The sequence below is a fragment of the Babylonia areolata genome, chromosome 5 (assembly GCF_041734735.1).
Source record: "Babylonia areolata isolate BAREFJ2019XMU chromosome 5, ASM4173473v1, whole genome shotgun sequence".
NCBI lineage: Eukaryota > Metazoa > Mollusca > Gastropoda > Neogastropoda > Buccinidae > Babylonia > Babylonia areolata.
In genome coordinates, this window is record NC_134880.1 from 33077862 (window position 1) to 33105288 (window position 27427).

The window sequence follows — 27427 nt, forward strand, 5'->3', positions numbered from 1 at the left end:
GTGGGCGTGTCTTTTGTTGTTCCAAGGATCAGCTTCATAGCTTCATTTTGTACTCTTTCTAATTTTAGGAGGTTGCTTTGAGACGGTGTTGTTAGCCCAAGTCCGTAGTCAATCACACTGAGGACGAGTGATTGGTATAGCAGGAAGAGGTGGCGTTGTTCAATTCCTTTGGTTGCCATTGCTTTTAAGACTGAAAGGCCCTTTTTGCATTTGAGAACAGTATTTTCCGTATGTTTTCTGAAGGTCAGCATCCTGTCGAAGTGTATTCCTAGGTAGCGTAGGCATTCAGTTTTCTCAATTTGAATCCCATCGAATGACACAGAAGGTGGTGATTTGCTCGCGGTTTTGTTGTTGAGGGTGCACAGCAACGTTTGGGCTTTCGCTGGATTGATGGAAGATCCTGTGTCTTTGCACCATTGAGCAATATTGTTTAGTTGTTTCTGGACGGCTTTAGTTCTCTCCTGAGCATCTTTCGAAGTTTTGAAGACCAGGCCATCATCCGCAAGGATAAGCACCCGAGCAATTCCATTGTTGTTTAAGTCTGCAAGGCCCTTCGTGTAGACATTGTAGAGGACAGGAGAGAGCGGAGACCCTTGTGGCAGTCCCATGGATAGTTTAGAAGGTGCAGACATCCAATGTCCGAGGCGTAGGACGACGGTTCTTTCCTGAAGCGCTGCTGCTATCCATCTTGTCAGTGTCAAACTTACTCCATAACTTAGTAGCAGCTCCATTAGGTGCGCAAACTGAACTTTATTGTAGGCATCTTCAAGGTCAATTGCTACTGCTAGTGTTTCTTCTTTTCTTTGAAATCCTTCATACACCTCATATGCAAAAGCAGCTGCATTTTCCCATGTGGACTTGCCTGTTCTGTAACCACCTTGATTTGAAGGGAGAATGTGCCTGTGTTCAAGATCCCTTGCAAGTTTCCTGGCTATCATGCGTTCCATGAGCTTTCCGGCAATGTTTTGCATGGTTAGGATCTGGTAGCCGCTTACCTGACGATGGTCCTTTCCTGGTTTTGGTATGGGTTTTAAGAAGCTGTGTGTCCAGTCCTCCGGCACCTGTCCATTGTGGAAACTGTTTTGATATAGATTGAAAAGTTTGCTTCTGTCTTCTTCCGATAGTTCCTTGATGTCTGAGTAGCGAACTTTGTCTGGGCCAGGAGCCGATTCTTTCTTGCATTTAGCTATTGCCTCGTTTAGATCATCCATTGTCAAGTCATCATCTGGTCCAGTCTGCATAAGGGTTTGGTTTAACTCCTCAATATATTTCTTTTTCTCATCTAAGTTTCTTTGATCACTCTGTTGTATGAAACGTTTGAGCAAGGCAGATCCTTTTTCTTCATTTGTCTTAAGCTTGGTTCCGTCAGTGTCTAACATGTCTGGGGTTGTTGTTGCGCACGTTTTTCCTTCCATGCGACGATAAAATTGCCAGAACTCTGTCAATGTTGTGTCATAACTGAGTGCCTCGCAAAACTGTTTCCACTTGTCATTTTTGGCCTCTTGAGCAATGACTTCAAACTGTTCAGTTTTTTCTTTCATTTTTGTTTCAATATCTTTGTCTGGAGATGGTTTTGTTTTTTTCTTTTTGCCAAAGTTTGACAGCCGCATGTTTTTCTATCCAGGCTCTCTCTGTGTCGGTGTTCCACCATGGGGGCTGAATAGTTTGCATCCTGTTCAGTGCCGTTCTTTTGTTTCTTCTGCATCTTAATTTTTCGATGACGGTTGTCTCTTTGGTTTCAAACTGAAATGGATCACGCAGTTTCATACAGGGTTTATCTGACAGTTTCTGTAGACTGAAAGCTACCGGGAGGTGGTTGCTGCCTTGGTATGGAAGCGTCTCTGCATTCATTTCTGCTCTGAATTTTGGAAATGTTAGAGCGATGTCGATCACACTGTCACTGTCCCCTTGTCTTGTTCCAAGGCGAGTTGGGGATGTGGTTGTTAAAGGGCTAAGAAGAATTTCCCCTATCATTCCTTCAAGTGCGAGTCCTTGTGGGTTGGTGTTCCGCTGGTCCCATAACTTCGATCTTGCATTAAGGTCTCCACAGATAATGACCGAGTCTCCAAGTTCGTTCTCTATTTCCTCTAAAAAGGCCCAATCCTCTTTTGTTGTGCAGGTTCCTGGGTGAACATAAGCATTGATGAGCACGATGCTTTTGTGAACTCCGTCAGGTTTTTCAAGACGCACCCCCACTAATTCACATGAGTTGCTACTCCATTTCTCTAGATTTATGGTGGAAACTTTGTTTTTTAGGTTTTTGTTCAGTATGATTGCTACCCCTCTTCCTTCATTCCTTTGAAAGACTGTGAAATTCTCAAAATGTATTGGTCTGTCTGCACTTGTCCTGGTCTCTTGGAGACATAGAATGTCAAAATCATATGCCAATTTCTCAATTGTTGAGATTCTCATTCTTGCGCTGGAACAATTCCAACTGCCGATTCTAAAGAATTTCTTTGACAGCCGCTCTGCTTTTGTCATTCTGCTACCTAAGCACAATCTTTTCCCACCTCTTTTGCCACGCCTGTTGGGGTTTTGGGGATCTGAATTTATGTCTCGTGCTATGCAGCTGATCCCCGAGGTGCACGCGAGACAGGGGTTTTTTAGTATCCATAGAAGGGTGTTCTATGTGGTGAGGGAAAATATTCGGTCACCCTGACAGAGCCTCTTATCAGGGAAGGGCAATGGATGTCCATCTGTGTGGAGTCCGTCAGCCTGGTGTCGCCCTAAGGCCAGACTGCATACAGTTAGTGACTGTTTAACCCAACAGCCATTCATCCCATTGGTACTGTATGAAAGCCGTGGGATTGGGGATTTTTGTCGGGTTGTCTCCTCTTTGCCAGTGGAAGGGTGCATATGGGTATTGTTTCATAGCAGATTCTATTTTGCAGAAACTCCCTTCAGGGGTGAAGAACAGAAAGGAGGAGTCTGTGCTGTGCAGACTGCATGCAGGGCACACTTTTTTTTTTACTCATTCTTACTTGTTGAAGGGGGAAGAGGCCCCTCGATGTATTCCCTGTGATGAAACACGTGCTCCTTGACTGTTGGGATCTGCATGACGCTAGACACAGACATTACACGGCGGTTTCTTTGAAGACCTTGTTTCGTGATGTTCCTCCGTGGGCGCTGATGGACTTCTTAAAAGAAGTGAACATATTTAACCAGATTTGAAGGTTTTAAACTATGGAAGTTTTTTTTTTGAACTTTGGAGTGGAAAGTTTGAAGTGGTGACTCGTTTTAATTGTTTTTGTTTTTTTTTACCCTTGTAGTAGTCATCAACGCAGCGATAGCCTTGAGATGGCCTTCGTGGTCGGCGAGGCTCTAAGCACCATAATTTCATTTCATTTCATTTTAAGTAGGTCTTAACCTGTTCTAACTTGTTTCTGGCCTGCACTGAAGGAAGGTCACGCTGGTATCGCATGGTTTCCGTGGGCGTGTCTGTTCTTGTTCTAAGGATCAGCCTCATAGCTTCAATTTGAACTCTTTCTAATTTCAGGAGGCTGCTTTGAGACGGTTTGTTTGGCCAAGTCCGTAGTCGATCACACTGAAAACGAGAGGTTGATATAGCAGGAAGAGGTGGCGTTGTTCAATACCTTTGGTTGCTATTGCCTTTAAGACTGAAAGACCATTTTTGCATTTGAGAACAGTAGTTTCCTTATGTTTTCTGAAGGTCAGCATCCTGTCGAACTGTCTTCCTAGGTAGCATACTGTCGCTTATACTTAACGATTAGACACCACAAAGAAAAAGCCCTCTTCAACAGGAGGAACACTCAATTTCCCCTTCCGTCACCCTCTTCTACGACAGTTTGTCTTTTTTTCAGTAATACTCAACTTAGGAGGGATTTTTTAAATAGCTTCTTTACATTGTGCACATTGCCCGAATGTTTGTCTGATTTTACTGCACTACATTTACGAATAGACGAATCAGCAGCAGACAAGACTGCTTCCATAAATTTAGCGTATGAGCTGAACTTCGCGTCACTGACATCAGTGATAGAAAGTATGGTTTCGAACGTGGTCCAGTCAGCTTTTCTATAATTGTATTTTGGAATTTTATCCTCTTCAAAGTCACATAACACTAAGTTACCTTTTAAAGTAACGACAGTCGGTAAGTGGTCACCACAAAGCGTGTCTCTTTTTGTAGCCCACTCACATTCTGCGGCAATATCAGGGGAAATATGTGAGAGGTCTATAGCCGTTGCTGTATGTCGCGATATATCAGGGATTCTGATTATACTACCGTCATGTAGAAGATGTAAAGATGAATCCACTATATTTTCAACAAAGCAGTTATTAAAAGCCATTTTGCAGTCATTGCCCCAGAATGGTGAATTGGCATTGAAATCACCGGTTATGAACCATTTTTCATTCTGGTCCTGTAGGGTTCGTAACCATTCTGTGTTTTGATTGTCAGGACCTTCGGATAGGTATACTGAAGATATCTTCAAAGCGATTTTCTCGGATAGGTATACAGAAGCTGTGTTCAAAGTGATTTTCTCGTTAAACTTAACCCTGACTACACATGCATTGATAGTATGTACATTGTTAGACACAGGAGGTTGGATCTCACGAAACATCAAATGTTATTTTATATAGACAGTATTGATCTTTCCTTTGTCATCACCCAACTGGAACGTGGGTGGATAGTTAAAATGTGTAGTTTAGGGATTTTTGTTTTGTTTACATTTAATGACTGCAAAACTAACACAAGATAGTTATTTGCCGAAAGATGCCGTACAAGATGAGGTAATTTGTTGAAACAGATATGTAGTTCCATTGCATGATACCTATATAAGTCTGCCTTACCATTTTTGTTACCATATTAAATTTGTCTGTTTGATATCTAATGGAAACATGAAACTAAAGAATAAAAGTCGTGCAATGGTGAAACAGTCGCCAGCTTTTGTGTTGAATAAACTAAGCAGGAAAGTCAGTATTCTCGTTCATGTGCCACGAAGAAAGAATAAAAATCACCAGCCCGGTCTTTCCTCAGCACAGGATACGAAACACACAGCAACCTGTTCTCCGGTAAGAAAGTGCGACTGTTTGGGGAAAAAACAAATCAAAAACAACTCGCACCAGTGGTGACGCCTTTCTCTCTCTTTCTGTGTGTGTGTGTGTGTGTGTGTGTGTTTTCGTGGCGAAAAAGTGCAAGTCACTATCTTCAATAAACGTTGTTCCAAGCTAGATACCTGTTTTTCACCGGCACTCCCACCGCTCCCTTCCGGGACTGGTGAGGCGGGTGGCTAGACACCCTTATGGAATTAAAAACGAGATCCATAAAAGGGCGTCGCCTCAGGAGAGCCACCGACGGCCATCTAGCTCCACCATGCTGTGTGCATGCCACACGCCGTTTGCCCCAGGGGTGTGTCTACCCATGCATGCGAAGTCTGGATCCGGCAGAATCTGCGGAAGAAACCTATCAGTTCAACGGAGAGGAAGGCGGTTACAGCAACGCACTGTGGAGTGCAGAGAGCAAGATGAGACACCGAAAGGATATCTTGGTCATCCACTGCATCCGTGCTCATCCTCCAGTCGTCTCGACTCAGTCTTGCCACTGGAAATTGGTGGACCCGGACGAGAGAGTGAGGTCGACGTTGCGCAACTCCTCTTCACTTTAAACAAACTCATCGCGCAAGTCATCAGTCATCCTTAATGACCTTTCATCCTTCATCATTTCATCACCCCCAAGTCCTGTGGCGACAGGCGAGCGACGAAACGACAGGTGTGGGTACACTGGCGGTTGCAGCCGCAGACCTGCACGCAGGCGGCTCAGGCCATAGGGTCGTTCTTCGTCGACAGGAGCAGCGATGGAGCTCGGCAGCCGTCTGAGCAGCCCTCTTTAGGAATGCACTGCTCACCTCCCTGGCACGAGGAAGGGGCTAGAAAAGGTGCCCTAAAAATTGCCTGCTCCATATCACCCTGGCCAGCATACCGCGGCTGGCGGGGACCCTACATCAGCGGTCGAAACAAAGAGAAAGAAAAGAAAAAAACAAGGATCGTTCCTCTCACCATTGGTGCTTGGAACATAAGGACTCTCCTGGACAGAGATAACGCGGACAGACCCCAAAGGAGAACGGCACTAGTTGGATCCGAACTCGCCAGATACAACATTGACATCGCAGCCTTGAATGAGACTCGGCTTGCAGGCGAAGGCAAGCTCTATGAACGGGGATCTGGTTACACCTTCTTCTGGAGTGGACGAGGAAGCGAAGAGCGACGTGAGGCTGGCGTTGGTTTTGCAGTAAAAACAGCACTTGTCAACAAGCTAGCTGGAATCCCAAAGGGAGTCAACGATAGGCTTATGACCATGAAACTCCCACTGGCATCTGGCCAGAAGCACCTCACCATTGTCAGTGCCTACGTCCCAACCATGACCAACCTGGATGAAGTGAAGGCGAAGTTCTACGAGGACCTTCACTCTGTCATTGCTGCTAACCCTAAAGTGGACAAGCTCATCATTCTTGGGGACTTCAATGCTAGAGTTGGCTCTGACTACATCTCCTGAGATGGAGTGATTGGAAAGCACGGTGTGGGCCACTGCAACCCAAATGGATTGCTTTTGCTTCAGACCTGTGCAGAGCACGAACTGCTGATAACCAACAGTTTTCTGCCTCCCTACCCGTAACAGGACGTCATGGATGCACCCTCGCTCAAAGCATTGGCATCTCGTCGATTATGTCATCGTTAGGAAAAGGGATAGGCAAGATGTACGTGTAACAAAGACCATGTGCGGCACCGAGTGTTGGACAGACCATCGCCTTGTAGTCTCGAAGCTGAATACTCAAATCCAGCCTAAGAGACGCCCCCAAGGCCAGAAGGCTCCAAAATGGCTCAACATCGCTAAGCTGAAAAACATCACCATCAAACAGTCCTTTGTGGAGCTGCTGGAAGATCGTCTGGAATCCGCCTCTCTGGACGACCAGAGTGTGGAGTCTGACTGGAGGACCCTGCGTGAGCTGATATATACTACAGCTTCAGAGACCCTGGGACCCATGACCAGAAAGCACAAAGACTGGTTTGATGAAAACTGTGATGAAATCAAGCAGCTTCTGGATGAGAAACGCCGTCTGCATCAAGCCTACCTGAGCAACCCAAAGTCCACATGAAAAAAGGATGCGTACAATGCCATCCGCAGGACTATTCAGCAAAAGTTACGCCAGATGCAGGATAAGTGGCTGAGTGACAAAGCTGATGAGATCCAGGGATATGCTGACAGGCACGATATGAAGAGGTTCTATGATGCCTTAAAAGAAGTCTATGGCCCCACATCCTCAGGATCATCCCCCCTCCTCAGTGCAGATGGGAATACCTTGATCACCGAGAAGGAGAAAATTCTCGAACGCTGGGCTGAGCACTTCAACAGTGTCTTAAATCGCCCTTCCTCCATAAATGATGAAGCCATAGACCGTCTCCCACAAGTCCCCATCAACGAAGCACTGGACGATCCGCCAACACTTCTTGAGACCCAGAAAGCAATCCGTCTGCTATCCAGTGGCAAAGCACCTGGCTCAGACTCCATACCAGCAGAGGTCTACAAGGATGGAGGCATTGTGCTGACTGAGAAGCTCCATCAGCTGTACTCATTCATGTGGAAAGAAGAGACGATCCCCCAGGATTTCAAAGATGCATCTATCATTCACTTGTACAAGCGAAAGGGGAACTGGCAAGCCTGTGATAACCATCGGGGCATTTCCTTGCTCTCCATTGCAGGCAAGATACTTGCCAGGATCCTACTAAACCGCCTCACAGCACACCTTGACCAAGGTCATTTGCCTGAGAGCCAATGTGGATTCCAGAAAGAGCGCGGAACCACCGACATGGTGTTTGCTGCAAAGCAGCTGCAAGAGAAATGTTGATCTGTTCTCCACCTATGTCGACCTCACCAAGGCCTTCGACACCGTGAGTAGAGAGGGACTGTGGAAGATCATGGCCAAGTACGGATGCCCTCAGAAATTTATTTCCTTGGTCAGCCAATTCCATGAAGGCATGCAGGCTCGAGTCCAGGACAATGGCGAAACATCTGCTCCTTTTGCTGTCACAAATGGTGTCAAGCAAGGCTGCGTCCTGGCTCCAATGCTGTTCAGCCTCATGTTCTCTGCAATGCTTACTGATGCCTTCAGAGATGGCGATGTTGGAATCGGCCTAAAGTACCGAACAGATGGCAAGCTGTTTAACCTCAGAAGGCTTCAAGCAAAAACGGTCATGACAGACATCATCAGAGACTTTTTGTTTGCTGATGATTGTGCCCTCAACGCTGGATCTGAAGTTGACATGCAATTCAGCAGGAACTTCGGCCTTACCATCAGCACGAGGAAAACTGAAGTTTATCAGCCAGCCCCAGGGAAATCCTACGTTGAGCCCAACATCACAGTCAACGGTCTGAGACTCAGTGCGGTGGAGCGGTTCACATACCTTGGCAGCACACTGTCACGAAATGCGACCATCGACGATGAAGTGAACGTCAGGATTGCAAGAGCAAGCGCAACTTTTGGTAGACTCAATGCAAATGTCTGGAACAGCAGAGGTATTAGTCTTGAGACCAAGCTAAAGGTCTACAGAGCAGTAGTTCTCCCCACACTACTGTACGCCTGCGAAACTTGGACAGTGTACCAACGACATGCCAAGAAGCTGAACCACTTCCACACAACATGCCTCAGGAAGCTACTGAACATCAAGTGGCAAGACAGGACCCCAGACATAGAGGTGCTCGCAAAAGCCACCCTTCCCAGCATCTTCACCATCCTGATGCAGTCCCAGCTTCACTGGGCTGGACACGTGGCGCGCATGCCTGACCATCGGCTGCCCCAAAGGCTCTTCTATGGCGAGCTCCAACAAGGGAAGAGATCACACAGAGGTCAGAAGAAGTGCTTCAGAGATACTCTGAAATTCTCTCTGAAAGCGTTTGATATCAACCCTGACTCCTGGGAGGAATCTGCAGTGGACCGTGACAAATGGCGTGCTGCTGTGCACAAAGGCGCTAATTTGTGCGAGGCCAACAGGACTGCTGCAGCTGTTCAGAAGAGGCAGGCCAGAAAGTCACGGGCAAACAAGCTCCCTGACAATGATATGCCTGTCTTTGTCTGCCCCAACTGTCAGCGAACATTTCGTGCGCAGATTGGACTATTCAGCCATCTGCGCATTCACAGATAGATTCATGAGCATCCTCCCCCCACCCCACCACCACCCTCCCCCCATCCCCCAGCTGGATGACAACGATGGTCATCATCGATCTAGATGGGCACACCACACCACACCTCCCCTGTACATCTTGGCGGTCTTTCCATCCAGTTCAGGCAGTGCGATCACAGGGGCAATGATGGGCATATCGAATTCTACATCAAACTCGTATTTGATGAGCTCATGGATGTACCAGCACTTGCCAAACCAGCGAGTTCCTTCCTTGTTGGACTCCAGGTGAAACCAGTCGTTGGCTGATTCCTTCATGTTCTTCACATACTGAAATTTTCTGGATGAGTGCGAGATATTCCTCTTTCATTCGCTGAACCCATTGTTCGCCATCTCTCGGTCCAGCTTTGGTTTTCAGCAACGGAATTTGAGCAAGGATCTTCTTCGTAGCCTCGTCCACCATCTGGAGTCAGGGGAGAGCATTGATAAACTTCCGGTGACGAGGAAAGTGGCCTCGATAGTTCAGTGTGCAGTCCACATGCTGACTTGAACTGTTCGATATGTACGTAGAATGGTCACACAATTACGCCCGTGTGCAGGCACACACACGCGCGCGCACACACACACACACTCAAACAAGCACTTGCAACGTTCAGTAGCAAGCTTGCTTGTACACCCGTGTGTTTTTTGGTATGATGCTCGAAACTCGATAATTTTTTTCGTTTTGTTTAGTTTTATTGTTTTGTTTGTTTTTTGTTTTTTTGCCTCAGTTGCATGCAAGTCCACGGAGCACTTCGTTATCTTTTTTGTTTTTGTTTTTTGTTTGTTTTTTTAGTGCTCTACACGTGACTTTCTTCACTGGCTGAATAAAAAACAACAACCCCAAAACAACAACAACAAACATGCCATAAGAAAAAAAAGCCCACATTCATTCATCTTTTTATCTGTGTGCATTTCTACTGATGGACAATTCCCGTGAACTTTAATGTTGGACCCATGCTTACACTTGTCTGGGTTTTTATTTGAACTGGTGTATGTTGTATATTGCACTGTTTGTCCCATTCACACCCTCCTGCTACGTGGAGACGCACATTGTGTATGCGTATGTTCGCGAGTGGGTGTGTGTGTGTATTTCTACGCCCACCTGATGAGACCTGATGAGGTATCTTCTGTTAAAAGATTTTTTGCGAATCTGTGCGGTTTATTCAATTATTTTTTCGTATAATATTCCTTCTAAATGTGAATGGACCGTGGATATCATATAGTTGTGTGAAACGTGGTCGACATCAAGGGGTATGTGACCGGTTTGTTTTTTTGTTTTTTTGTTGTTGTTTTTTTCCATTGAGAACAGATTGTTCAAGATGTCAGCCGTCAGTTAATCTGCACTTATTGCCGCATTTATTTCTTCTATCATGCAGTTTTGTTAATCTGTTTTAATGCCAGCTCAGGTCAGAAACATAAACAATTGCATAACATGAACTTTTAATGTGATTTGATTTGATTTGGCCAGTGTTTAAAAGGAGGTTGTAGAAAAAAAAAAATCACAGAAGGCCTAAACTACAGTGTGCAAATGGCGGCTACTCACAGACCATCGTCATCATCATCATCATCATCTTTTTCACAAAAACCTTCCACGTCAGCCGGTATTGTTCCAATGGAAAAACTCATTGAAGATGCATTCAACAACGAAAGCTTTGGTTTTCGTGACACTCTGGAGGATTGTGTCTTTAACAAGATAAATAGTGCAAAGGGTGGCAAGGGGAAGGGGAAGAAAGGTTGTAAGAAGTCCAGTGACAATTTTGACAATGACGCAATTGCTAATCATGTCGCAGAGCTGCTCGTCCCTTTGTTGTCGTCATCTTTAAAAAATTATTTTGGAACAAAGTCTAAAGAACGTTTTATTAACTATTGTCGATGCTGTCACCAAACAGTTTAATCAAGACGTTGAGGTGTTAAAAAAGCAAAACCTCCTTCTTCAGTACAAAGTAGACAAACAAGACAGACAACGAGAGAACGTTAAAATCATCGGCATTCCAGAACAAGACAACGAGGACCTGGAGGAGGAAGTCAGTAAAGTCTTCCAGGCTGTGGGCTGTACCATCAGGCCCAGTGAAATAGCTTTTGTCCACAGGTCTGGCCAGAGGAAGACCAACAGCCACAACTCCACTGTTTCCCGTGGCAACGCTCCCGCTGGCCGACCTGTGCTGGTGAAATTTGTGTCTCGGCAGACCAAGGCGACGTTGATGGAGAAGCGACGTGCCCTGAAAGAGACCCAGGAGTTCAAGAAAGTCTTCGTAACGACGACCTGACTCCTCTCCGCTCCAGACTGCTACACGTGGCAAAGCGCAACGAGGCAGTTGACAGGGTGTCGACAACGCATGACGGTCGGATCCGCTGTGTCCTCAAGAAGACGCCGGGCCAAACTACAAACGCCAAGGTCGTCCTGATTGACAACCCTGATGACCTATTCCACCTTGGTGTGGACAGTATAGACTTTGAAGCTTTGGGTCTTCAGCATGTTGTGGGATAGGGGTGCGATGGAGGGCAATGCAGTTTTCTTTCAGAAAACGGTCAAAATTTATTACCAGACAATTTTGTTGATTGTTGCTCTGCTTTACATGATTCTTCTGTGAACTACTCAAAAAGCTCAGCTGGTGAAAGACATAACATAAGCTTTGTATCACTCAATTTTTGTGGGTTGCGAAGTAGGTTAAAACATAGTGAATTTGTTACACACATTAGTCAATTTGATGTTTTAGCGTTCTCGAAATCATAAAGCCAAAAGATGCAAGTTGCAATAATAATCTGAAGTTTTTAATAACTCAGATCAGATAGCCCGTAACGATCGTGATCGTTGCTAGATGATAACAACCAACAAAGGGAAAAAACTCCAAACATGTAACTAAGGAAACTAAGAAAACGTAACTCTTAAAGTTAAAGTCTTGAGGTGAAGTTGTCCCTACATTACCCCCCTCCCAGCGCAGTACATAATGTATGGTAAGAAGCGCAATAAAAACACAGAAAACATCAAAACTGAAACAATTGTCATTGAAATCTTGGAGGGAAGTGGGAGATGCGCCCAGAGCGGGTCGTGACACACGAGGGGTTTTTGACAGGAGACGGTGAACGCACAGTCTGAGTGGGTGCTTTCGTGGCCTTTGCTTCGGAGTTCACTGGCTGTGTTGATGATGGTGGAACTCTAGCACCAGGTGAAAGCACAGTCTTGTTTCCTGTAGTTGTGAGTTGGGTGACGAATGCAGCTTTCAGACGTTCCACTGACACTTTCTCTGAACGGCCCTTAATGTCAATGGTGTAATACTTGTCACTGGTGCTGATGATGCGATACGGGCCATCATAAGGTCGTTGCAGAGGATGTTTGTGAGCATCGTGTCTGACGTAGACATACCCAGTGGAGGCCAGATTTGAAGGAACGTAGGTTGATTGGTTTCCATGGAACCTTGGGGCTGGTGGCAGCACAGTGCGCATGGTGTGCTGGAGATGTTTGAGAAACATCGAGTCAGGTTCCATTGTGCTACTTTCCGGTGGCTGAAGGAATTCACCAGGTAGGCGAAGTGTTGAGCCGTAGACAAGCTCAGCAGGGGAACAATCAGGGTCCACCCGCCAAGAAGACCGTATCCCCAACAGGACCATGGGCAGCTCTGCGTGCCAGTCAGAAGTGGTAGTGCGGGCCTTCAGTGCTGCCTTCAGCTGGCGATAGAAGCGTTCCACCATGTAATTTGGTTGTGGATGGTAGGCTGATGTTGTGTGAACTTCAATACCCAAAAGTTTGTTGCACTCAGCCCACAGCACTGACGTAAACTGTCTCCCACGGTCAGAGGTAATGTTTTCAGGAACTCCGAATCTGGCGATCCAGTGATGCACCAGAGCTTGAGCACAGGTGGAGGCATGGGCATCTGGGAGAGGAATGGCTTCTGGCCACCTGGTAAAGCGGTCAATGATTGTGAACAGGTAGGTCATACCTTGGCTAGCTGGTAGGGGTCCAACCAGATCTACATGTAGACTGCTGAATCTTGTCGTTGGAGGTGGCCGTTCCACAAGTGGTGCTCAAGTGTGCCGGTGGATCTTGGAAGATTGACAGCTGTGACATTCCTTACACAATTTGCGAATGTCCAGTTTCATTCCATTCCACACAAATTGCTGGCTGATGGCCTTTTGTGTGGGGCGAACTCCTCCATGTGAGAGTCCATGGATTTGGTCAAACACCTGCCGAGTCCAGGAGTTTGGAAGGACTGGACGAGGGACACCTGAAGAAGTATCACAGAGAAGAGTTAATGATCCACACGGGATGTCTTCAAGCTTCAAGCCTGTGGTGGCTGAACGATATGAATCCATCTCACCAGATTCAGCTTGATCTTGAGCAAGTTGGTTGAAACTGCTAACTGAGCAGATGCTCTGTTCCACAGAGTTTGAGTTCATGTTGAAGCGTGAAAATGCATCAGCTACAACGTTGAACTTCCCAGTGATGTACTGGATGTTTGTAGTGAACTCAACTATGTAGGAGAGTTGTCTTGTTTGTCGAGGTGAGCGAACAGTTTGACTCGAGAGGGCTGACACCAGTGGCTTATGATCCGTGAACAGAGTGAATGGTCTTCCTTCCAGAAAATGTCTGAAGTGTTTGACAGCACTGTAGGCTGCAAGTAGCTCTCGGTCAAATGCACTGTATTTCTTCTCTGCTTCAGAAAGTTTTCTGGAAAAGAAAGCTTGAGGAACCCAAGATTGACTTTGTTTCTGTTCGAGCTGAGCACCCAAAGCTGAGTTTGAAGCGTCTACTGTGAGACTTGTAGGAGCATCTGGCTGAGGATGATGTAGGAGCACAGCCTCTTTGAGAGCTTCTTTAGCCTTTTCAAATGCTGTCTGACAGGCTTCAGACCACTCAGTAGTGTGCCCTTTACCACTTGCTTGAGCATGAAGTGGGGCCAGGGTGTCAGCAATGTGTGGGATGAAACGGTGGTAGTAGTTCATCAATCCCAGGAACCGTTGAAGGCCAGAGCGATCTGTTGAAGGAGCACTGTCATGAAGAGAGGCTACTCTATCTGGAAGTGGACGTATCCCTTCAGAGGTCACGCGATGTCCAAGAAAATCCAGTTCGCTGATGCCAAAGACACATTTTGCTTTGTTGATGACCAGTCCATTTGCAGAGAGGAGCTGGAGAAGTTGTTGAAGGTGCTCAAGGTGTTCTTCATGTGAATGACTGGCCACTAGGATGTCATCAACGTACACGAACGTGAAAGGTATGTCTCTTAGTATGCCGTCCATGAGCTGTTGAAATGCTTGTGCAGCATTTTTCAAACCAAATGGTATGCGTAGAAACTCCCACAGTCCAAATGGCGTTATGATTGCCGTTTTGGGAATGGAAGACGATGCCATGGGAATTTGATGGTAGCCTCTGACAAGATCAGTCTTGGAAAAGACAGTGGACCTTGCGAGATGGCTGTTAAAATCTTGAATATGGGGGAATGGATACCGATCATCTTTTGTCACAGTGTTGAGTTGCCTGTAGTCCCCACAGGGTCGCCACTGGCCATTTGATTTGGGAACCACATGGAGCGGTGAGGACCAGGGTGAATCAGAACGTCGGATGATGCCCATCTGTTCCATCTTGAAGAATTCAGCCTTTGCAGCAGCCAACTTTTCTGGATTCAGGCGTCGTGCACGAGCATGGACAGGTGGGCCATGCGTGATGATGTGGTGTTCCACACCATGTTTGTTGACAGTAGAGTCAAAACGTGGTGTGGATAACTCTGGAAACTGTTTGAGAAGTTCAGAGTATGCACTGTTTGGATGAATTGACAGGCCTGCGAGTGTCATGGGGTTATCACTGCTTTTGAGAGACACAGAGATGTTGTTTAGGGACAGGAGGCGTTTGCCCTTGAGATCAATCATCAGTTCATGAGCGATGAAAAAATCTGCACCAAGAATGGGACGTGTAACATCAGCCAGGTAAAAGTCATGGGTGAAGATTTGTTTGTGCTTTGTTTCCAAAGTGATGCTGCGTTTGCCCCAGGTCTTGATTGAGGTTCCATTGGCAGCAGAAAATGAAATGGAAGGTGAATTTGACTTGCGATCCTGGGATGAGGCTGGATACACGGACACATCTGCACCAGTGTCGATTAAGAATGATTGTCCTGTGCGTTTGTCATAAACAGAAAACGTGTTTGAATTTGAAACGCTGGCCGCTACCACGTTTAGTGACCAGCTTTGGCGTTTCCCGAAAACGATGTGCCATGTCTGCCTGTTTTGTAGACCAATGAGGAAAATTTGCAGCCAGGTTGACAACGGCGGACATTAGGTCCAAATCGCTGGTGTTAGAAGCGCTGTGTTGTGAGGGAGGATCACGTCGCTTCTCTGTCTTGATGGCAGAGACAGTCTCTTCAGAGGTCACAGTGCATGCATCCTGTTCTGAAAACAGCCTTTCTTTGGGAGCTTGAGGTGGGGATGTGGAGATCTGTTGTATGCTTGCAGCACGTGTCTCCCAAATCCGGTCTGCTGCTTCAGCCAATGTCTCTGTGTCTGTGATGTCTTGTCCAGCTAAAATACTTCTGATGTCTGAGGGAAGATTCATGAGGAACAAAGCACGTTTCAGGGTTTTGGGATCATCATTGAGAGCATTTATTTTACGCAAGAGAGCGGTTGGTCGTTTGTCACCAAGTCCGTTGAGATTCAGAAGTTCTGCATCTTTCTGAGCTTGAGATTTGCCAAAGGTTTTGATCAAAGCTTTCTTCAAACAGTCATATTTGTTTGCAGATGGTGGGTTAATGAGAACTGACTGAACTTCTTCTGCAGTATTAATATCAAGTGAACTTACCACATAATCGTATTTTGTTTGATCCTGAATAATGCCTTTGGTGCTGAACTGTGCCTCTACTCGCGCGAACCAAACCTCTGGTGATTTCGTCCAGAACTCAGGTAGTTTGACTGTGATGGCGTTGATCTGACTTGCAGCTAGAGATTGGATGTGATTTGTTAAATCAGCAACTTGTTCAGAAAGAATTTCTACAGCCATGTTCACGTGTCCAGCGTCGGGGTCACCAATTTAGCGTTCTCGAAATTATAAAGCCAAAAGATGCAAGTTGCAATAATAATCTGAAGTTTTTAATAACTCAGATCAGATAGCCCGTAACGATCGTGATCGTTGCTAGATGATAACAACCAACAAAGGGAAAGAACTCCAAACATGTAACTAAGGAAACTAAGAAAACGTAACTCTTAAAGTTAAAGTCTTGAGGTGAAGTTGTCCCTACAATGTTATCTTATTAACAGAAAAAAAACAACAGACAAGCAAGATCACTCATTTCTTGAAAATGTTTTCTATGAACTTGGGTATACAATACATGTTTTCAGTCGAAAATGTTCATCATACCAACGTTCAGGTGGTGTTGCTTTTGCATACAAAAAGAAATATTGTAATTATATAACCACTCTATCAAACAAAGACAGCAACTCAACATGGTTCATGATAAAATCATCTTTAACGGGATATGATAAAGATGTGTGTGTTGGAGTTGTTTACATCCCTCCTGAAGGATCAGTGTATAGTAGTGTTGATATGTTTGATTATGCAAAAAATTGAAAGATTTTATTGATCAACATCAGAGTGACAGTAAAGGTCCATTCCATGATATGATCAATGTTTTAGATAAGTAGTTATATCCAATTAAGTGTAGACATAATCAAGGTAATCGTCGACCAAACAACTATGGGTATAGATTGATTGACTTGTGTAAATCGTCTTCATTGTATATTAATGGAAGAGCAGGGAGAGATGACGGAATCGGAATGTTCACTAGTAATGGCTGTGCTGTGGTTGACTACATGATTGGATTCCCCTTTTTGTTCACAAAAATAACAGATTTTACTATTTCCCCTTTTGATGCTTTATTATATGATGTACACAGCCCGTTGATCTTGTCTCTGGCTACTGAGTGTCACATATTGAACCATAAAAATCATACTGATACGGCTGTCATACCGTGTCACAAAAAATGTGCCACACCAAATTTAACAGGTCAGAATGAAATAATACGAAAATGGGAACATGAAAAGGCTGCTTCTTTTTAAGAAAATTTGTCTAACGCTGAGCTTACACACTTAAATGACGCAATCGATGCTGATGATATTGACGTCATAAATGATAAACTCGCAAACATTCTGATTCAGACGGCAAAAGATACTCTCGGGACATATCAAATTCGTACTTCTAAGACAAAAACACAGAGATAGTCGCAACTGGTTTGATTCCACATGCAAACGAAACCGATCAGAATATTTTAAAGCTAAACACAGAGTAAAAAAAAAAAAGAAATTCTAGTAAAAATAGAGACACGCAAAATAGAGTCAGCAAAAGTTACAAGTCCGTTTTTAACCTTCACCGTACTTGGTTATTTTCCCACTTATCCATATTTAGTGGGTCTCACAGACCCACACTCGCTAAAGAAGGAATCCAGAGCTTACCCCCTATTCATACATCGTGGGTCTGACAGACCCATACAAATTAATGTGGGCTTTTCCAACTTCAATAGACTGAGCAACACGTTCCTGTCATCAGATCTTTTCCCACCCCTCTTCCGGCCAATCAATAGCAGCCTCTGTATGTGTGTGTCTGTGTCTGTGTGTGGCAGCCTCTGTATGTGTGTGTGTGTATGTGTGGCAGCCTCTGTGTATATATATATATATATATATATATATATATATATATATTTGTGTGTGTGTGTGTATTTGTGTGCGTGCGCGAGCGTGTAAGTATACACGTCAGGAGAGCTCTGTGCGCGCGCGCATGTGTGTGTGTGTTCGTGTGTGTGTAGAGGATGAGGTATGTGTGTGTTTGCATGTGTACTGTAGAGGCAACGGAATATTGGAATGTGCGGGTGTACACACACACACACACACACACACACACATATATATATATATATATATATATATATATATATATATATATATATATGTCATCGTCAGGAAAAGGGATAGGCAAGATGTACGTGTAACAAAGACCATGTGCGGCGCCGAGTGTTGGACAGACCATCGCCTTGTAGTCTCGAAGCTGAATATTCGAATCCAGCCCAAGAGACGCCCCCAAGGCCAGAAGGCTCCAAAACGGCTTAACATCGCTAAGCTGAAAAACATCACCATCAAACAGTCCTTTGTGGAGCTGCTGGAAGATCGTCTGGAATCCGCCTCTCTGGACAACCAGAATGTGGAGTCTGACTGGAGGACCCTGCGTGAGCTGATCTATAGTACAGCTTCAGAGACCCTGGGACCCATGACCAGAAAGCACAAAGACTGGTTTGATGAAAACTGTGATGAAATCAAGCAGCTTCTGGATGAGAAACGCCGTCTGCATCAAGCCTACCTGAGCAACCCAAAGTCCACATCAAAAAAGGATGCGTACGATGCCATCCGCAGGACTTTTCAGCAAAAGTTACGCCAGATGCAGGATAAGTGGCTGAGTGACAAAGCTGATGAGATCCCCCCCTCCTCAGTGCAGATGGGAATACCTTGATCACCGAGAAGGAGAAAATTCTCGAACGCTGGGCTGAGCACTTCAACAGTGTCTTAAATCGCCCTTCCTTCATAAATGATGAAGCCATAGACCGTCTCCCACAAGTCCCCATCAACGAAACACTGGACGATCCGCCAACACCTCTTGAGACCCAGAAAGCAATCCGTCTGCTATCCAGTGGCAAAGCACCTGGCTCAGACTCCATACCAGCAGAGGTCTACAACGATGGAGGCACTGTGCTGACTGAGAAGCTCCATCAGCTGTACTCACTCATGTGGAAAGAAGAGATGATCCCCCAGGATTTCAAAGATGCATCTATCATTCACTTGTACAAGCGAAAGGGGAACCGGCAAGCCTGTGATAACCATCGGGGCATTTCCTTGCTCTCCATCGCAGGCAAGATACTTCCCAGGATCCTACTAAACCGCCTCACAGCACACCTTGACCAAGGTCATTTGCCTGAGAGCCAATGTGGATTCCAGAAAGAGCGCGGAACCACCGACATGGTGTTTGCTGCAAGGCAGCTGCAAGAGAAATGTCGGGAGCAAAATGCTGCTCTGTTCTCCACCTATGTCGACCTCACCAAGGCCTTCGACACCGTGAGTAGAGAGGGACTGTGGAAGATCATGGCCAAGTACGGATGCCCTACCAGCCGCCGTGGCGAAGTGGTTAGCGTCGCGGACTGACGGCTGGGAGGACGCGGGTTCGAATCCCAGCGGAGGTGGGTTTTTCGGCCCGTGGCCGGCTCCTACCCAGAGTTGAGTGTGCTGTAGCTTAAATGGGGAGACTGGGACCACACAGTCGAGTGTCATCCACTTCAAGGATGCGTCTTTGGGTGTGTTGCTCTGACCAACACACTGCAAGTGTCTGTATCTCTCGGGCCTGGTTAACGCCGGGATATCATTATGACAGGAAGCGTAGAGTACAGCCTTGTCACGCAGTCCCAAACCAAAATGGACCTCCATAGCAACATCGTCATCATCATCGTCATCCTCCTCCCCCTTCATCGTCATCAATATAAACAAAATAGTCTCAAAGTCTGTGACCTTTCATGCCCTGCTCTCATGGTGACCTCAGTTTCGATACCCCTCCACTTCCGTGCTTTGGGTGAGTCCTGTCAATGTCGTCAGTGTCGGCAGATTCATGGGGGGGGCTGTTGTTTGAGGGACGTGGTGGCGGTCTCCACTCTGGGAGAGACGCTCGCTCAGTCTGGCTCCGCGACTAAGCCATTATTGTCTTTAGTAGGGGGCTTAGTAGGTGGTGTCCTAAGTACGTTAAAACAGAACAGGCACCACTGAACACCACTGAAGTGACTCAGCAGCAGTGCAGGGTCTCCTCTGGTGTGTGACCTCCAGGCGACCTAACATCGATGGTTCCCTGTGGACTGCCGACGCTGGGACTGCGACGGACGAACCCGGGTGTGGCCGTGTATGGGGGAATCTAAATGAGCGGCGTGGGAGTAATGCCACTGAAACGGCGCAGATGATGGGGCAGCAAAAAAAAAAAAAAAAAAAAAAAAAAGTACGGATGCCCTCGGAAATTTATTTCCTTGGTCAGCCAATTCCATGAAGGCATGCAGGCTCGAGTCCATGACAATGTCGAAACATCTGCTCCTTTTGCTGTCACAAATGGTGTCAAGCAAGGCTGCGTCCTGGCTCCAACGCTGTTCAGCCTCATGTTCTCTGCAATGCTTACTGATGCCTTCAGAGATGGCGATGTTGGAATCGACCTAAAGTATCGAACAGATGGCAAGCTAACTTGATGGCAATTAATAAACTTGATAATCATCAAAATATAACTTGCCTGAGGCAATGACACCGGTAGCCTGCTGTACTGTTGTGTTCTCCGTGAGAGCCAGATGCGATGTGCCAGCCAACTACAGAAGCAGTGAGGTAGCCTATGTGTCATCAGTCACGTACGCACAATCACTTCGTTCCACGTAGTACAAAGGGATTATTGGTTTGTTCCCTTCTTTTGCGAGTATGGGTCTGAGAGACCCACGAATTACGAATAAGGGTACTTAGTGTTTTCTCATCTTTGGGGAGTATGGGTCTGTAAGACCCACAACGTAGGAATGCAGGTAAAAATTTTCACAATTACGTAACTGATTAACTAATCAGTTAAAGTGTACATTAATTTACTAAAATGATGCATATGTTGTGACAACAAAAGTCATGAAATTTCAAATTAATCGGACACCAAATATATTTTAAAGGCATTTTTTAAGGCAAAAATGGGTCTGTCAGACCCACAAAGTACGGTGAAGGTTAAGAAAGCAGAAAAGACGTGGAGGAAAAAATGGCACAGAGAACTACGAAGTTTATGCAAAAGGAATTCAAGAGAACTATGGAATAGAATTAAATAGAAAAAGAAAACATCATGTCCCATAAACTTAGAAGACATGTTTCACCATTTCAGCAACCTTAACGTTAATGATAATGAACATATTGACAGTAATTGATTGCAATGCACATTATCAATTTAGAGGATAATGATGATATTTTAAATACATGTATTACTGAAGATGAAATTACTTCAGCCATCAAAAGACTGAAGAAAGGCAAAAGTGCCGGTGAAGACATGATTCGTAATGAATATATCATCAACAGCATTCCTTTGCTGACAGAAACAGACTGTAAATTATTTAACAAGATACTGGACGAAAGTGTTGTACCAGAAAAATGGGTATCCGGCTTGATATTGCCATTGTATAAAGGCAAAGTTGATACACTTGACTGTGATAATTATAGGGGAATAACTTTGCTCAGCTGTGTTGGAAAACTATTCACTACAGTGTTAAATGCTAGACTGACTGATTATATCAATCTAAACAATATACTTTCAGGAGCCCAAGCAGGATTTAGACAGTCCCATTCTACATTAGATCAAATGTTTGTTTTGAAATCACTTATTGATATTTTCTCCATGAAAAAGAAGAAACTTTACTGTGCTTTTGTTGATTTTAAAAAAGCCTTTGTTTCAGTTTGGAGAAGTGGGTTATGGCAAAAACTTGTTCATGAAGGTGTGAATGGTAAACTTTTGCGTGTCATTATGAACATGTGTGATAGAATTAAGTCATGTGTGTTTTTAAATGGTGAAAAATCTTATTTCTTTAGCATTTGTAAGGGTGTACGACAAGGAGAAAATCTCTTGCCTTTGCTTTTTTCTCTGTATCTCAATGATTTAGAGTTGTATTTGACTGAGCATAAGAGTCCATCTGTTGATCTTTTATTGAATGTTAACATTTCAGAGTTAGATAATTACATGCGATTATTTGTACTGTTGTATGCCGATGACACAATTTTACTTTCAGAGACGAAAGAAGGATTATAGCAGTCCCTCAATGTTTTTCACAAATATTGTTTAGAATAGAAACTAGTGGTCAATGTAAAGAAAACTAAAGTGATGATATTTAATTCTACAAACATGCTAAAGCCTGCTTTTAAGTTTGGTGATGCATGTTTGGATGCTGTCGATTCTTTTAAATATCTTGGCATCGAATTTAGTAGAAACGGAACTTTTTATAAAGCAAAAAAAATGATTTATGAACAGGGCCAAAAAGCTATGTTTTCGTTACTTCAGTCAGCCAGAAATCAAGATTTACCTTTACATATCATTCTGGACATGTACCAGTCTATGATTGTTCCTATTTTGTTGTATGGTGCAGAAATATGGGGTTATGAAAATGTAGATATACTTGAAAAATTAGAATTGAAATTTTTGAAACGCTTGTTCAAACTGAACAGAAATACTATGACCCAAATTGTTTATGGAGAAACTGGTATTTATCCAATTAGTGTGTTAGTGAAAATGAGATTAGTTCGATTTTGGACCAGCTTAGTGATATCAAACAGAAAAATATTCTGCGAAAATATATTTGATATTACTTGACTTATATCGAAATGGTATTTATTCTTCAAAATGGATGAGTTGTATCAGACAAATTTTAATAGAAGCAGGGTATGACTGTGTTTGGGTTGGTCAATTCTTCTTGGAGAGGGAATCTTACTGCAAGAATGTCAACATTGCTTCGACAGATAGTTTTCAAAATCTATGGAGACACGCTCTAGAGGCGAGTAGTAAATGTTTGTTTTATCGAAATTTCAAAAGTGGATTTGGTAGAGAAAAATATGTAAGTCAAATGCCTGATAATTATGTTATCAGCTTCTTCAGATTTCGAAGTAGTAATCATAAGCTGGAATAGAAACAGGGAGACACAAAGGCATACCACGAGAGTTAAGGCTGTGTAAGGATTGTAACATGTCTGTGATTGGTGATGAGTTTCATTTTATAATGGAATGTCCCAATTATGATCAATTACGAAACAGATATGTTCCTAAAAAATATTTGTCTCCAAAATCGGTTTTTAATTTTTGTAATATGCTCAAAGGAGGCATAAAAGTAATTTTAGCTGTAAGTAAGATGATTAGATTTGCAAATGTTGCCTAGTTATACATTTGGAGTTAAAAGACATTTGTGTTTTCTCAACTTTTATGTGACATTGTTGTGTATTTGGAAATGTTTGTTCTGGGCATGAAAAGATTATTTTGCAGTAATCCTCCATACTCCAATAGGAGTGAAAGGATAATTAAAACTTGAAACTTGTGTGTGTGTGTGTGTGTGTGTGTGTGTGTGTGTGTGTGTGTGTGTGTGTGTGTGTTATCTATTACCTGCAAGCACTGAGAATTTTCAAGTTCATCTATACCTTATTTGCTGCTCGAATATTAAGTATATTGGAGATGTGGGTTTAGTTGGGGGGTTTTGACGTATACTATTTTTCCCAATTAGGATGATTTTATTCACTGTTTTCATAGCGTCATTGTCAAATCGTTTATTTTGAAAACCAACCAATACGTCTCTTAATGAGAGTTGTATTGGATGTCTGTCGATACCATTGATGAAGTTTTCTATGTTTTGCCAAAATGTTTTAACAGGAGGGCATTCATAAAAGAAATGTTCGATGAAGTCAACTTCATCCCTGCAAACTGTGCATTTGTTGTCGTTTGCTGCTTTCATTTTGTGCAGTAAAATATTTGTGGGATAGATGTTGTGTATAATCTTCCCCTGCAATTCCTTCAGTCTAACTTCTTTTGTGACCTTGTGAGGGAGTGTCCAAATCTGTTAACTTCAACACCAAGTTTTCTTTGCCAGAAGCCAATGGCGCATGGCTTTATTTCATCTTTTTTGTGTGTCTGGTCAAGATTTGTAGAATAGCGTTTGGCTTTGTGCAGTATCCGTGTGCCTCACATTCCTTTCTACGATTAACGGTTTTGCGTGGCCATCCATTCCTTCCATCGTTTTCGAACAGCGTTAACTATCGCGTTGTATTCAAATACAATGTTGGCAGGGTTTTCATTAACTCACTTGTGTAAGCAAAGTTAGTCCATATTTTAACCTGGTGTTCGGTTGTCTGTGTGTGTGTGCGTGTGTCCGTGGTAAACTTTAACATTGCCATTTTCTCTGCAAATACTTTGTCAGTTGACACCAAATTTGGCATAAAAATAGGAAAAATTCAATTCTTTCCAGTCATCTTGTTCCCCTAGGCTGCCTGCATGACGAGATAACTCGTCATGGCAAGCATGTATGCTTCGCTGCCTGCATGACGAGATAACTCGTCATCGAAATATTCTGACTTTTCCTGGTTTGCATTCACTTCCTTGACAAAAATAGTGGTAGCTTTAGCCTGGGGAATCTCTCTAGATTCTATTCATAGCTAGAAACCCCATCTACGTCATGAAGCAGTCCTTTATTTGAACGTTTTGGTTGGGTCACTGTCCAAGTGTTTGCCTGACTTCTCTCCTCGCTCGCTCAACAAAATGTCGGACTGACGCCGTGCTCAAGACATGCGATCGTGACAAACTAAATCAACAAAGATTTCTTTCTTTAGCTGATGCTCAGAAAGAATTGAAGCGTAAATTCGAAGGACAAGATAGTGATGAACATTTATAGGACGATCTGATAGAAAATAAAGGGAGTAATCAAGACAGTGGCCAAGATGCGACTGTCAGTGAGTGATGCCGGCTGTACAGATGTTAGCAGACGACAGATGACCGAATTAGCAGCAGAGCGATACTCTTGGCACGCAGCCAACGCGGTCTGATGAGAACTGACTCAAGGGGGGACTTGGCGTGCATTTTTCTAGTATTTTTGTATCTCGACTTCTACTAAAGCTATTGCCATGAAATTTTGCACATAGACAGCAAAGTGGATTTGGAGCTAGAATACAAAGTTTCAAATGTTCATGTTACATAGAAATAATTTTATGATTTTTTTTCTCGTTTTTGTGCTGTCGAAAACACGTACGTCTGCTCCTCCTCTACAGTTTGCAAAGTTAGGTAGTATTGAAGCTAAAATCATAATCAATACAAAGGACATGAATAGAAGAGTGCAATAGACATAAATTAGTATGTATAAATGTACATAAATGTAAATACCATCGCCAAGACTTTGGAGAAAATTGACAAATGTAAATAATTATTTTTAACCTAATATAACACTAAAACTGTCCAAGATCCATACTTTCTAATGGTTGCATTGCACTCAGAAGCCATTTTTCCATCTATATGCAAAATTTCAAGGCAATAGCTGTTGTAGAAATTGTACAGTAAAGGAGGACAGTACATACGTATGGAATAAAAAGTCGTTTTGAGAAATTTGACTCCAAAGATAGAATTTAATGTGGACAAATGAAAGGAACAATTTTCAATAGTATTACTATCATTTTCCAATAACTATCAAGTATGATAGCTTGTCAAGACATTCTGTACAGTTTTTTCTATGTGGCACTGGAAATCAAACACTCAGAACTGCCCAGGCCCATACACCTCCCCTTCTCTTTCTTGTCTTTCCTGGCGTTCCATGCGTCGCACCATCTCTATTTTCTTTCTCTTCTCTTTCTCCTTTTCTGATGATTTTCTGCTGGATTTCACCACCCTGGCAGTGTCCTCTTTCAAAACAAAGTCACCCAGAGTGCTTCCTCCCACAAGCTCCAGTTCCAGCATCACATCCAGCAGGGCCGAGGACCCTTTGTTGACCTCCCTCAGTCACCCTCAGGCTCTGAAACACATGATACATTACACTTTTTTTTGCACAGCTTCATACATTTGTAACATATACACACATCTGTACAAGCAGTCTTACACACACACACACACACACACACACACACACACACACACACACACACACTGAACAAACACATAACCTGAAACACACACATGGAATATACACATCTCATACACATACACAATGAACAAACCCATAACCTGAAACATATTCAAACACACAGAATAATCACACACACAAACACACTATGAATAAACACATAACCTGAAACACACACTAATACACTGAACACACTCACAGCCACACACACACACACACACACTGAATAAACACAACCTGGAACACACACACATTGATTGAATAAACACATAACCTCTCACACACACCCCACGACACACACACAGCCCCCCACCCACCCCCTCACACCACAATCTAATTCAATCTCTCTCCTCTCACACTTCACAAGGACCAGGAAGAAGTATGAATGATAAAGAAAACGAAAAATAAACAATGAAATCAACGATCGACTTGCCTGTTCTTTGCATTCTGGACACAATGCACCACTGGAAGCGATGAGAGACTGAAGGCAGCTCAGGTTCATGATGATGTTGAGATCGTCACTTCTCACTTCTTCTACAGCTTCCTCTTCCAGTCTTTGTTTTTTGCTGGGTCCAGACTCATCTTCTTCTTCACTAGAATCAGACACTGCCTTCTTTTTTGAGAAAAAGTCCTTTTTTTTTCTTTGAAGTAGAGGACGGGTATTCCATAGCAGACGACGTTGATGGAGTCGGCTCACAGGTTGTCGATTCGACCTCAGTTTGCTGTGATTAGCGGCTGGCTTTTCCACATTTCCCTTTTCTCTTCTTTGTACCAAACTTATGGAGTACTCTAAACTTCGTTCCAAACTTTCTTGGCATTGTAAAAAAGCAAAACTGTGCCTAAAACTGACAAAATGAATGTCCTAGTTCGCTCACTTCGAAACAGACGCTATGAACGAAGATGGCCGCTGACTGGAGTTTCGGCCAATCAGAATCATGGATTTACCCTCGTGACAGCTTAGGCCCAATCAACGGTTTATACACTGTTGTTGGGTGAGCCATTTCGTGCTTCGCGGAGCTCTCGCACTGAGGTTGTTTGCATATGAAATTAGGTTGACCGGAAAGAGCGTATGTTTAGCTTTCAAACGAGCGGTCACACACCTCAATTGGTAAAACGAAAGTGGTGGTTGCTAGGGTCTGAAGATAGCGATTTTGATGATTCGACTTCGATTTCCGATAAATATTTGAGGCCACCTACATTAAAAAAAGTACAATTACACACACTTTTATGCAAAATTAAAGCAAAAGACACCCAAAAAGTGTTTGTAGATATATTATTCTTTCAAAATTTACAATAACCCCAAAACACATTTTCTAGTGATTTTTCATCAAAAATGCACGCCAAGTCCCCCCTCAAGTGACCGTGTGAGAGGGGTGAGAAGGAGGGGGGTGGAGACTGAGGGGGCGTGGCCTCACATCCATCTTATCACTTGGAGAAGTCACAATGTATTGTGTATCTATCTCTTAAAAATATATATATATATATATTGTGGTTGTTCTAGTATGATTTTGTGTTTGCAGATATCCATTTGTCCAGAAAATATGATGTTTTTGTACAAATTACCTGACTAATGTTTGTAATGAACAAGTTGAAAATAACAATAATAATAATAAT

At 43.7% G+C, this 27427-nt stretch overlaps 1 long non-coding RNA gene and 1 pseudogene across 1 annotated transcript; both read right to left on the reverse strand.

Annotated features, from left to right (window-relative positions):
• Nucleotides 1-8990: 8990 nt before the first annotated feature.
• Nucleotides 8991-9592, reverse strand: LOC143282448 (ubiquitin-fold modifier-conjugating enzyme 1 pseudogene; annotated as a pseudogene).
• A 15171-nt stretch (nucleotides 9593-24763) lies between these two features.
• On the reverse strand, nucleotides 24764-27166 carry LOC143282449 (uncharacterized). The gene is made up of 2 exons (XR_013055254.1): nucleotides 26247-27166; nucleotides 24764-25705 (listed from the first exon to the last, which is right to left on the reverse strand). It is a non-coding gene; the product is annotated as an uncharacterized LOC143282449 (long non-coding RNA).
• Nucleotides 27167-27427: the final 261 nt, after the last annotated feature.